Raw genomic sequence first — 12,028 nt, forward strand, 5'->3', positions numbered from 1 at the left:
ATCGATAGTAATTGGCCACTTTGACCTCCTATAACTCATGTACTATTCAAGTTACATGCCCGTAATTTATACCAACTTAGGTTTACACCAATAGCTTTCTAAAGACACGTCAATCGACGAAGTCGGACGAAGCGTTTACATTTTGGAAATTCGTTGCTGGGTGTTACTTGTCTGACTGATGACCATAGATGTTAAGTCCCATAGTGCTCAGAGCCATTTGTTACTTGTCTAATTTACAGTCAGATACTAAACTTTAAACTAATAAAGATATTGAAAATCTGATTACACCATCAGAATTGTCGTGCAAATTATGGTAATGTACATGTTTCTTTTTGAGGCATCATGATTCATCTGGCTGCTATTAATTTTTATACGAACTATGAAATGTCTGTTATTATGGTTTCACAAAGTCCGCCATCTTTGGCACTCCCCGGCATAGACATCTCCTTCATCGACACAAAGTACCGTCCTCGTCACAGCGGAATTCCCAACCACGCGACTGGACCATGCGCAGCGGCTACCCCTCTCGTCCGGCTAACGTTCGGGACCACGTGTTTGCTGCCGGGTCCCGACTTGCCGAGTGGCCCGTGCGGCTGCACCAACTCCGAACTTATATTTCCAGGGCGCCACAACTCGCCCGTTACCTCAAAAACTCAAGTTTCCTAAGAACCTTTCAGCAATTATATCATCTGAATTTGCAGGTCGGTAAAAGGATCCAATTATTATTTTATTCCGGTTGCCAAGAATAACCTCTGTCCATACTAATTGACATGAATTATCTACATCAATTTCGCGACAAGATAAACTACTTCTAACAGCAACAAACACGCCACCGCCAACCGTGTTCAGCCAATCCTTTCGGAACCCTGTTAGGTTCTTCGCAAAAATTTCGGCTGAGCTTATCTCCAGCTTCAGCCAGCTTTCAGTGCCTTTAACGATTTGAACATCAGTGCTTTCTATTAGCGCTTGGAGCTGTTACGTGCAATTGTGTTGTTGATGAGTGATTTTGGAATTCCAGTATTTGAGTCACTGATGAGTGACTGCAGCTCCCTAATTATGAAGTTTGTAAGGTACCCCTTGTTTGCAGACAAGAGAGCATCTTACTTTATTTCCAATTTTGCTGTTTCACATACATGAATTGAATGTATCAGCACTGCAGTACGTACACACAAGAAGCGAGCTGAAAGTTGCCACGCTGGCTAGCAGAGGCGGTTGCTCATGTGGCGCTTTCAAAGCCAGTAGGATGAGATGTCAATGCAGAAATCGCCCGTGACGTCAGCAGGGAGATAGGTAGGGAAAGTACATTTATTCTGTCACGAATGAAGTAAATGTTATTAATAAGTATTCTCTGACAAAAGTTACCTTTTGCCACTCAGTGGGTCTAACTGTCATAAATACTATTTTTTCTATATATGACGGTAGTATCTGTTCCCGAAAGAACAGTTACCGTGGATGACTATGCAGCTTTGCTAGAAATGAAATGATAATTAAATGGACACCCTAGCTGCAAACAGGCGTTGATGTACTTCATTGGGGACATGTCGAAAATGTGTGCCCCGACCGGGACTCGAACCCGGGATCTCCTGCTTACATGGCAGACGCTCTATCCATCTGAGCCACCGCAGGCACAGAGGATAGTGCGTCTGCAGGGACTTATCCCTTGCACGCTCCCCGTGAGATCCACATTCCCAACATGTCCACACCACTGCATTCGTAGTGCGCCTAATAGATGTTTGCCCATCATACTCATTACTCGTGGCAGATTAATCTACCAAGTCCCGTACGAGTTCGGGCATAGCGTGTGCGTTCGCAGAAGAAGGTCAATGGCCGGGAAGCCATATTTTACGATATATGACGGTAGTATCTTTTCCCGAAAGAACAGTTACCGTGGATGACCATGCAGCTTTGCTAGAAATGAAATGATAATTAAATGGACACCCTAGCTGCAACGCCTGTTTGCAGTTGGGTGTCCATTTAATTATATTTTTTCTGTAATTTTACAATGCCAGGAAAAGCTGATATTAATAAATAAATGAATACCTTTGGACTAACCGATGTTATACGAACTACACTGATTGTACGCTCAAGTTACACACTGTGCACCATAGCCAGCAGTCGTCGACAGGTTGCCTTTCTATCTAGTCATGCAGTAGACCACGCTCTCGTACCGTTAATAGTGAGCTTATAATCAGCGTGAACTAGTTCATTTTACTGTGTTTCTGAAATAAACGCACCATAATGGCAGCCAGTGTAAATACTACTTGCACAAAAAACATCTTACCGTTACATTACGTAGAATGCATACATTGCACTTTCAGAATCAGACGGCTCTGCAAGGAGACATAAAACTACGAGAGCGTCCCCTCATAACAGATAGGAAGAATTCCTACATGGCGGCTCACTAAGTCAGTTCAATGACGGACTGGGTTAATTACCGAAAAAATCTGGTGAGAAAGCGTGGCCAGTTGTTCTGCACGCCCTTGTATCACAATATACGGACTAATCGTCTAAACTGAGACTTTTCTGGAGGTTTAGTACGAGTTCGGGTTCCTGCAAGTGCTCCTCGTGTTTTTTTGGTGCTGACAGGGTTCGTGAGTGCGATATTTGGTTCTGCAATGACTTTTGAAACTGCTGTCCTCTTATTTTTCATCACAATCATTTTCCAGACTGTGTGTCACAATCACTTGACACACATTTTCGTCCACGTTGTAAGTTAGTGGACAATACCTTTATGCTTTCCTTCTATTTGGTATAAAAGTTTCGATACGGTGCCTTTTGAAACACCATAACACTTCGGCTACCTTCGTAACTGAAGCACCCACCATGCAAAAACCAACAGTCTGTCCACCTTCGAATTCCCGTTGGCTCCGAAATAAACCACTCACAACTACACACTGTTCTGCCCACCACTAGTACTTGCAACGTACGGAGGTCACTGCACAGATACCGTCCGTGGTTAGATACATCAGCTCAACCTGCAGACTTAGTTACCATATGTGGATATTTTCAAGCAAGCATTTCTGGCGATGTTTCCAGTTTTTGTTCAGCTCCTGTTCGTTATTTCGGTGTTCTGCTTCCCATGAACAGCCCTTCTTGCGGTAAATTGCAAAGCGCGCCCGGTCGAAGCTTTAAATGACCATTCGAGGCACATTGACAGGTATAGCGATGCACCTAAGCCACAAGGTCGCTTTCACGATTGGAACCTCAGCCCTGTTTAGTGAAATGACTGTACAGGCTTACCTTTACGTACATTACAGACGTGTCTGTACTGAACGACTTCTTATGATCAAAAGAGAATTGAATGGGATGTTTCCAACAAAACAATACTAAGCAGCAAGTCATGAGAGATGTACAAAACTCTTTTCGAGGATTCACTTCAGTGCCTACTCGACTAGTTCCTGTGTAAGCAAATAAGCAAATATCGCATTATACAGCCTCTGGTTATGATTTCTTCAGGTGTTTCATATTCAGCTAAGGCAACTCACTGATGGATAGACTGCATGGAGCCACCAAATTACGATAAAGTTGACTGCTTCGGTTCATCCGCTATTCTAAATAATCCCAGACGCTTTCTAAGGAATTTAGTGGGCCAGTGGATATGCGATAGTCTCAGAATTCGCCAAACCAGGCACGAAGTCGAGCAGTTATGTCAGCGTAGCTATCATCATGTTGGAAGATTGGAGTCTTCTATATCATAAGATGTAGAGGAAAGGCCAACACCGAACATGGTGAAATAAAGCTCTTCGTTCATTTTTACAGTAACCTGAATGACTGAGACCAACTGACTGACTGAAAAACATACCCAAAACATTACAGCAACACCTCCGGTCTGAACTATCCTCCACACACTGTGGATAAGCACCGTATTGTACAGTCTACATGTGTATCTACATGTAAACTCTGAGCTTCGGTTTGTGGCGAGGAGTGCTTTGCGTAACAATGATTCCCGGTAAGCGTACGTATGGGCTTTGATTTCTCGGATTTTATCTTCATGGTCTTTTCGTGAGATACGCGTAGGAAGAAGCAATATATTGGTTGACTGTTCAAGGAAAGTACTCTTCGGGAATTTTAAATGTAGATTACTCTGACGTAAAGCACCGCTCTCCTGCCACAGGGGTCGATTGAGCCTCCTCGTGACAGTTTCGTGCCTACTAAAAGAAACTATAATAAAAAGTGCTGCTCGTCTTTCGATCTTCTCGATTTCCTCTATCAGTCTGGTGTGGTATGAGTCCCACACTGTCGAACAGTATTGAAGTATATGTCAAAAGAGTATTTTATAAGCTCCTCCCTTTGTTGATGGACTGCATTTACAGAGGAATCTACCAACAGATCTCTCTGGCATCTGCCTTACATGGGATTAATTTCTTGTGGACGCTGCACTTCAGATCGCTCTGTAAGCGTACTGGTACATATTTTTATGGACGTAACTGCTTGCAATAATAGTTCTGTCTTTGTATTCGTAATACGTTACATTTGTTTATGTTGATGGTCAATTTCCACTCCTCACATGAAGCTTCGACGTTCTGCAGGCCTCTCGGTATTTCGCTACAACTTTCAGCGTCGTTTTTTTGCTGTACGCAATAGCATCATCCGCAAAACGCCTCATAGAACCTCCGACGTTATCTCGTAGATCATTTATATATATTGTGAAAAGTTTTGGTCATTTAACACTCCATTTCGGAACGCCCGAAGTTATTTTATCGTCTAAGGGCTTCTCTCCCTTCAAATGACGTGCTGTGTTCTGTTTGCTAGAAACTCTTCAATCTAATCACATAGTCGGTCTGAAACTCTGTACGCTCGTGTTTTGTTCATTAGGCGGCAGAGCGTGCCAGTACCGAACACTATCGGAAGAGAAGGAAAGCGGCAGCTATGTGGGCGTCGGTAGCCATGCTTTCTGGGTCTCGTGGACGAGCAGAGCGAGTTGGCTTTCACACGATCCGTGTTTTCGGAACCCAAGTTGACTCCTACAGAGGAGGTGCTCAGTCTTCAAACATATCGCTATACGTGAGCGTAAAAAATGTTCCAAAAGTCTACAAAAGACATACGCCGCGCTTACAGGCCTATAGTTCTGTGCGCCTGTTTGACGACCCTTCTTTAAACGGGAATTACCTTTATTTTTTCCCAATCATTGGGAACTATTCGTTCCTCAAGATCTACGGTACACTACTGCTAGAATCTAATTGTGCGCTTTCAGTTGACTTTCTATTCCTTGGTGACTTATTTGAATATCTGTCATTTTGTCATTCACGCGATTATTTAAAGTAGGTTCAAATGGGTATGAGCACTATGGGACTTAACTTCTGAGGTCATCAGTCCACTAGAACTTAGAACTACTTAAACCTAACTAACCTAAGGACATCACACACATCCATGCCCGAGGCAGGATTCGAACCTGCGACCTTAGCGGTCGCGCGGTTCCAGACTGAGGCGCCTAGAACCGCCGGCCAGCTGTACCAGTCGTGAGTGTTACGTTTGAGACTGGACGTAGTGAACTCATGTTACTCAATAATGCCTTTAAGGTGGTAAAGACGTCATTATCCACACCTGAGTTTGAACGAGGAGTGTAATAGGGCTCCGAGAAGCTGAATGTTTTTTCTGCGATGCTGCAGAAAGTCTTGACAGGAATGTGGGCCCTGTACATGATTGCTGGCAGCCGTGGTGACGGGAATGTATGGCGCAAGAAGACCCGGCTCCGGACGGCCACATGGCACTACAGAGAGGAAAGACCATCGAGTTCGGCATATGCTCTGGCGCATCATACAGCATCTTCAGCAGCAGTTTGAACAATATTTGGCACCACTGTAACACCGTGCATTCCACTGAAACCAAACCACTGCCATTGCAACTTCAGCGGTGTCAAGCAACTGCTCGTTAGACGACAGGGTAGGGGTCTGTTGTGTTTTCTGATGAAAACTGCTTCTGCCTCGGTCGAATGACGGCCGTGTGTTGGTTAGAGGGAGACGATTTGAGGGCCTGCAGCTAACCTGTCTGCGTTCTAGACACACTGCACCTACACCTGAAGATATGGTCTGGGGTGAGTTACGGTCTCGGGTGCGATTTTGTATGACAGCAGAAGCACTCTCGTAGTCATCCCACGCACCCTGAATGCAAATTTGTACGTCAGTATGGTGATTCGACCTGTTGTGCTTACATTCATGAACAGCATTCCAGGTTTTTTTTTTTTTTTTTCCTGCTCGATCAACAGATCTGTCTCGAGTCGAGCACATGCAGGGTGTCATCTCCACCGTCATCCACAAACAGCATTAACAGTTCCTGTATTGAATGACGAAGTGCAACAGACTTGAAACTCCATCCCACAAACTGACATTCAGCACCTTTACATCACAATGCATTCAACATCTGGCGGTTTTGCATCGGCCCGGTTCCCAGAACTCCTGAAGAGAGACGTTGCTTGTGGATATTGTATCACAGATACAGTCCCTTTGACTGTTCAGAGGTGTCACTAAACCCGCCCAAAGATGTAAACAACCATGCATGAGCAGCTCCTATTAGACGGAGGGGGTCCGACAGCAGAGCAGTTTTAGTCATTCCACCAGGAAAGAGGTACACGGCTCGTGTTGTCAGTATTTCAGCCAAGCTGAACGCCTTAGACACACTGCCCAGCGAGTGCGGGAAGGTGGAGGTTCCCTGCTGTTTTAGGGTGGCATAATGTGGGGCCAACGTACGCTGCTGGTGGTCATGGAAGGCGGCGTAACGGTTGTACGATACGTGAATGCCATCCTCCGACGGATAGTGGAACCATATCGGCAGCATATTTTTGAGGCATTCGTCTTCGTGGACGACAATTCGTGGCCCCATCGTGCACATCTTGTGAATGACTTCCTGCACGACAACGACATCGCTCGACTAGAGTGGCCAGCATGACATGACCCTATCGAACATGCCTGGGATAGATTGAAAAGGTCTGTTTATGGACGACGTGACCCACCAACCACTCTGAGGGATCTACGCTGAATCGCCGTTGAGGAATGGGAGAATCTGGACCAACAGTGCCTTGATGAACTTGTGGATAGTATGCCACGACGAATACAGGCATGCATTACTGCAAGAGGACGGCCTACGGGGTATTAGAGGTACCGGTGTGTACAGCAGTCTGGACCACCATCTCTGAAGGCCTCGCTGTATAGTAGTACAACATGCAATGTGTCGTTTTCTTGAGCAATAAAAATGGCGGAAATGATGTGTATGTTGATCGCTATTCCAATTTTCTATACAGGTTCCGGAATTCTAGAGACCGAGGTGTTGCAAAACTTTTTTTGACGTGTGTATATTAGCATTTCATCTTTGCAGTGGTTTATCTCCCGCTTACATTAATCTGTGATCTTGCGATGTTAATCATTTTAGTAAGTTGTCTCGACAAATCTATTCCTGAGATTTCATAACACTACACTAATTATTTTTTGGTGCTGCGATTCTTTTTCCTTCAGTCTATGTTCTTCAGATTAATGAGTGAACATTCGGTAAGGAAAAAAATTTGTTCCCATTTCTGAGAAGAAATGATTTTAGGCTAACAGTGCTGGAATCCACGAATAATCACTACCTACTTACACGTAAAGTTTGACCAACAGTGTCCAAAACGGGATTAATGCTTTTTAAAAAACACTTTTGCCTTCGTTGGAGAAATAGAGAGAGCGTGGCGGACACGACAAGTATCCACTTTCAGTTTCGCGCAGAAGGAGATTCTTTAATCGCGAATCTAAAAGCGAAGCCTGTTCTTCGATAAACGGAAATTGCATACAAGATCGCTGGCATTCCTTGAAGACAAAAAGTGTGTATTGTCAGTTTCATCGTGGCCCCATAATGTTGGGTTTGTATACATCGCCGCTCTTTATCTGTATATCACTGTATATGCCTTCACTCACAGTCACAGTATCAGGAGGAACTAATATCGGCAATTCTCCACTATCATACAACTTTTGTACCAGATGGTAAGTTAGGCTGCTGTACAGATGTCCACATAGTCATTGCGATTCCATCTGTTTTTGTCAGAAATATATGGCAGTCTTTTGTGTGCTCCTTTAGTTCCCTCCAAATCATTCTAACAGCGAAGGACACACGACGTTATCGCTTTAACCATCCCGTCAAGAGTGTAGTACATGACGAACAGTGCAGGTGAGGGGTCCATTTATTCTCCAGGTCGCCAACCTAAAATCCTTAGTACTTCTTTCAAGAGGATGATTTTCCCGTGTTTGCGAATTTAGTGTCACCTTTCTCAAGACCTAACAAAACGAATTTGCGCTATTTTTATCATTATGAGGCTTATCTTCTTTTGAATTAACACAAAAAAACAAAGACATAAAACGCAACATGCTTCAGTGTGTTCAAGTATGGTTAATCAGTTGTGCTGCCAAACGATCTTCATTTCTTGGAGATAGATGCTTAGTAGCAAAGTAACACTCCATGTTTTACCTAGAACAAACAGGCCGACATTTCAGCACCAGGTATACAGAGTAGATTAAAGCCTACGCACACAGCAAAAACACAACATCAGCTACAGACGCACACATAAATAATACAGAACTCCCGTTTGGAAAAGTACAGCAAACTATCAGAGTGCTCCCCGACTAAATGAAAGGCATAAAATGGATTTGATGGAAGAACTGGAGATATACTCATATTGCAGAAAACCTGCAGACAAAACGTTAAACCTTGAAAGCTAATCAGCGAATTTCTTCGGAAGCTTTGATAATATGCTTAGATAAAAACAGTAACACACAGAAATAACCGTCATTGTAAAACAGATGTAAGCAAATTACGATTCATATTGTTACTCTCTCAAAGACCTGTGACATTATCTCTGTCTACTACATCTCAAAACATCGTGTGTTTGTTTATGTAAGTTGCTCTCGATGTGCACTGTGCACCGAAAATTTTGTGTGACGTTTTACAGGTGTGAGACTCTGCACAAATGGACCGTATGCAAACTGTAAACACACATTCTTCCAAGTTTCGCCACTAACTATTATAACAAATCTACAACTAAATAGAAATTGCTCGTTTTTTTCTATATTGCAGTAAAGACAACAAAACAAACGAGAACCTCACAATCGAAAACATTGCGTAAAAATCGATTAGTACAAAGAGAAACGCATAATTGAAAACGGGAATCATTTCCCGAAACGCATATGAGTAAAAGAAACTCGTTAGTGGTAGCAGAAAAGTTATTTACAAACATAGCTAGTGTTTTCAAAGTTTTCGATAGTTAGACTCTCAGAAGGAAAATGAGCCCGATAGTCATAAATTGATTTCATTTTCCACTTCAGCACCCACGGCTGGCGAAAGAGCACCATTCACACGGTTTGTAACAAAAATGTTGCTGACCAACAGCACTTGGTCTCTTCCTGCTCCGTACAAAGGTACTTATTCCCTAGTCGTGACATTCATAACTGTTTCTGAAATTCTGGACGCTCTACTGTTAAAGTTTCGGTAGTTGAGTCAAGTATTAACTCTGTTTCAGCCCTTTGTGTCGGTTCATTATATCTCAAATTGCATGCTTATTCTACGTATTCAGCTTGTACAATAATTAATTTCGAGAGTAGAGTGTCCTGCAGTGATACAGAGTTATGTGCATTTTCAGTAGTTCCGTGATATTTTGGGAGACTTGCCGTATATCGAGGTTATCAAGTCCTGACATACTTCTGGCGCATACCGTAAGTCCATATTTCGCTCGGCTGCTGCAAATTTTAATCCACCTCTAAAACCTCCTCCACAGACGAGACGGTAATCCGTAAACGGAACAGAGCGGCATTCCGCCTGCTTTGAAATTGACTCTTGCTCGGTGGAGACACACGCAATATCACCTGCAGTTTAATTCTCTGCTGTAACTTCTTCATCTTAAATTAGCTGTGCTGAGCGAGGTAGTAGCAGAATACAACGGGAACAGCTTGAAGAGGGGGGAAAGGGGGTGGTGGGGCGTGCGGAGGAGCGGCACAGAAAAAGAAACACACGCATAAAAAGAGTCCCGAGACCGGAGTGACGCAGTGAGGGGGGGTTTAGCTGCGCGAATTAAATTCCGTGGACGAGCGGAACCCGCTGCGCCAGATACGTTAATGGGGTTACGGCACGGGCCGGGGCCCGAGTTCCCTGCACGACCGTAATAAAAACGAGCGACGTGCGTTTAAGGTTACAGATGTACGGCTTAAGCCGGAGAAAGTAATTTAACTGGTTTCGGTGATGGATAACGGGATTTCTCGAAATAAAGTACATGCCGAGTGCCGCGAAGGAAATACGCCTCCTCTGTTTCTCCTCAATTTATCTATTTCTTGCGTTAAAGTTGTTTGCCGCCATCCTCGTCAACGACCCTCGCCGCCGGCCTGGCGGTGTTTATACGGCTGGCCCGGGGGTGGGGCGCCTTGGATTGATCTCCGGACATTTAGCACCGCCTCTCGCTGCTATCAGCGGCCCGGAATCAGCACTTCCCAGAGATGGCAGCTCCCTTTTTATCTGATTGCGCGCGGAAAGTCACACGCTCTCCAGCCCAATGTCCTTCACTCGATTACCCGGTCTGGCAGTGAAGAAGTTCTGTGTCACTATCCGGTAGCTGCTGTCCCCCGTATTGCAAGCACTTTCCAAGGCTTTGAAATATAAATAACACGTTGCCTTCAAAAACAAAACGCACAAAAACAATTCACCCTTGTAAAAGTGAAATGAAAGCGATGTCTCCATAATTTCAAATTTAGTCGTTGTTGCAGCCACATTAGTCTGCGTAATATAAAAATAAAAACAAGAAATGTATTCGTAAAAGTATACTTGTCTTAGTAGGTAAAACAGAGACATGTAGGCCAATAGCTATATTGCTGATTCCAAACAAAACCCAGCATTTATTTCATAAACAATAACTATTCTCTGTCTTGTCCTGAACCTCACAGTAAAAAGTCGCAAAATATTGGATCACTGAACCAGAGCATAGCTGCTATAAAGAAAATGTACGTATATGCACGGAGGAAGGTGACAACGTCTAAATAACAACAAATAACGTAAAAACGCTTAAAAATTTTAAATACTGTGTCTGAATGATTATTTACGAAACTACTTAAAATTATCATTATACATGTATATTTTAGTGATTTAAGGCACTGTTATGGAATACTCCGTCGGTACTTGTACGAACACTGACGTATTAAAATCTAATATGAAGATACACAACATTAAAATTCCACAATAATATTTATTTTTTATTTCGCGTTGAACTGTCTTTCCATTTTCTAGGTACTTACTAGTTTTAAGCACTCGCAACTGAACCAAATATGTTATGTAGCCTCAGATTTCTGTTTCAATACATGACGGACTATTTGTCTACGTTAACACATTTGATATTTCCGATTGTCATTAACTATTGATGGTTTGTTCCGAGGAGGACACGTGATTATGTTTTACCAAGTGTAGGTCAGTTTACAGTCGCGGGGTAACTTCTGAGCGAGAACAGCTAATAAATGTTCGCGGGTCAGTCAAGGTTACTTTAGTCACGAACCTGCAGTCATGAATGTGATAGAAAGAGTCATTACTGTCATTATTAAATTTATTGTTTCATAACTGGTGTCAACAAACAACCAGCACACGATCTTCATTAACTCATAGTCATCTGTGCTACATCACGTAGTTAACCCGAAATTGTCTCAATATTACTGCAGCGATGAAGAAAAGCGTGTACTTACTGCTGAAGCTGAATTGAGACTTCGATAAAACAAGAGAAAACAATCTAAGTTACTGGCTATTAAAATATGTGCACATACGCGTAGAGAAAAGGAGTTTAGTTTTCGAATTATGGACTTGAGACTGTTGTTTAAATATCACGTGCTTTGTATTTACTCTGCAAAAAGTGACTGAATAACGTTCTTTTAGAAAAACAATTTAAAGGGAGTGTAAAGGGACTGGTAGAGTATCAACGTAAAGCACCCGGTACTTTTGTACACCATTTTAAAATACTCTAAACTCTAGGTAGAAAATGTAAATTTTTCGTTTTTACTACTTGTAAATTAAAACAAGATATTCTTTTGGGTTATGTGAA

The 12,028-nt window shown here is 42.9% G+C and overlaps 1 non-coding gene across 1 annotated transcript; it reads right to left on the reverse strand.

Moving 5' to 3' along the window:
• Positions 1–1,552: 1,552 nt before the first annotated feature.
• On the reverse strand, positions 1,553–1,627 carry Trnat-ugu (transfer RNA threonine (anticodon UGU)). Its single transcript has one exon. It is a non-coding gene; the product is annotated as a tRNA-Thr (tRNA).
• Positions 1,628–12,028: the final 10,401 nt, after the last annotated feature.

Source organism: Schistocerca nitens, chromosome 5 (genome assembly GCF_023898315.1).
Source record: "Schistocerca nitens isolate TAMUIC-IGC-003100 chromosome 5, iqSchNite1.1, whole genome shotgun sequence".
NCBI classification, from domain to species: Eukaryota; Metazoa; Arthropoda; class Insecta; order Orthoptera; family Acrididae; genus Schistocerca; species Schistocerca nitens.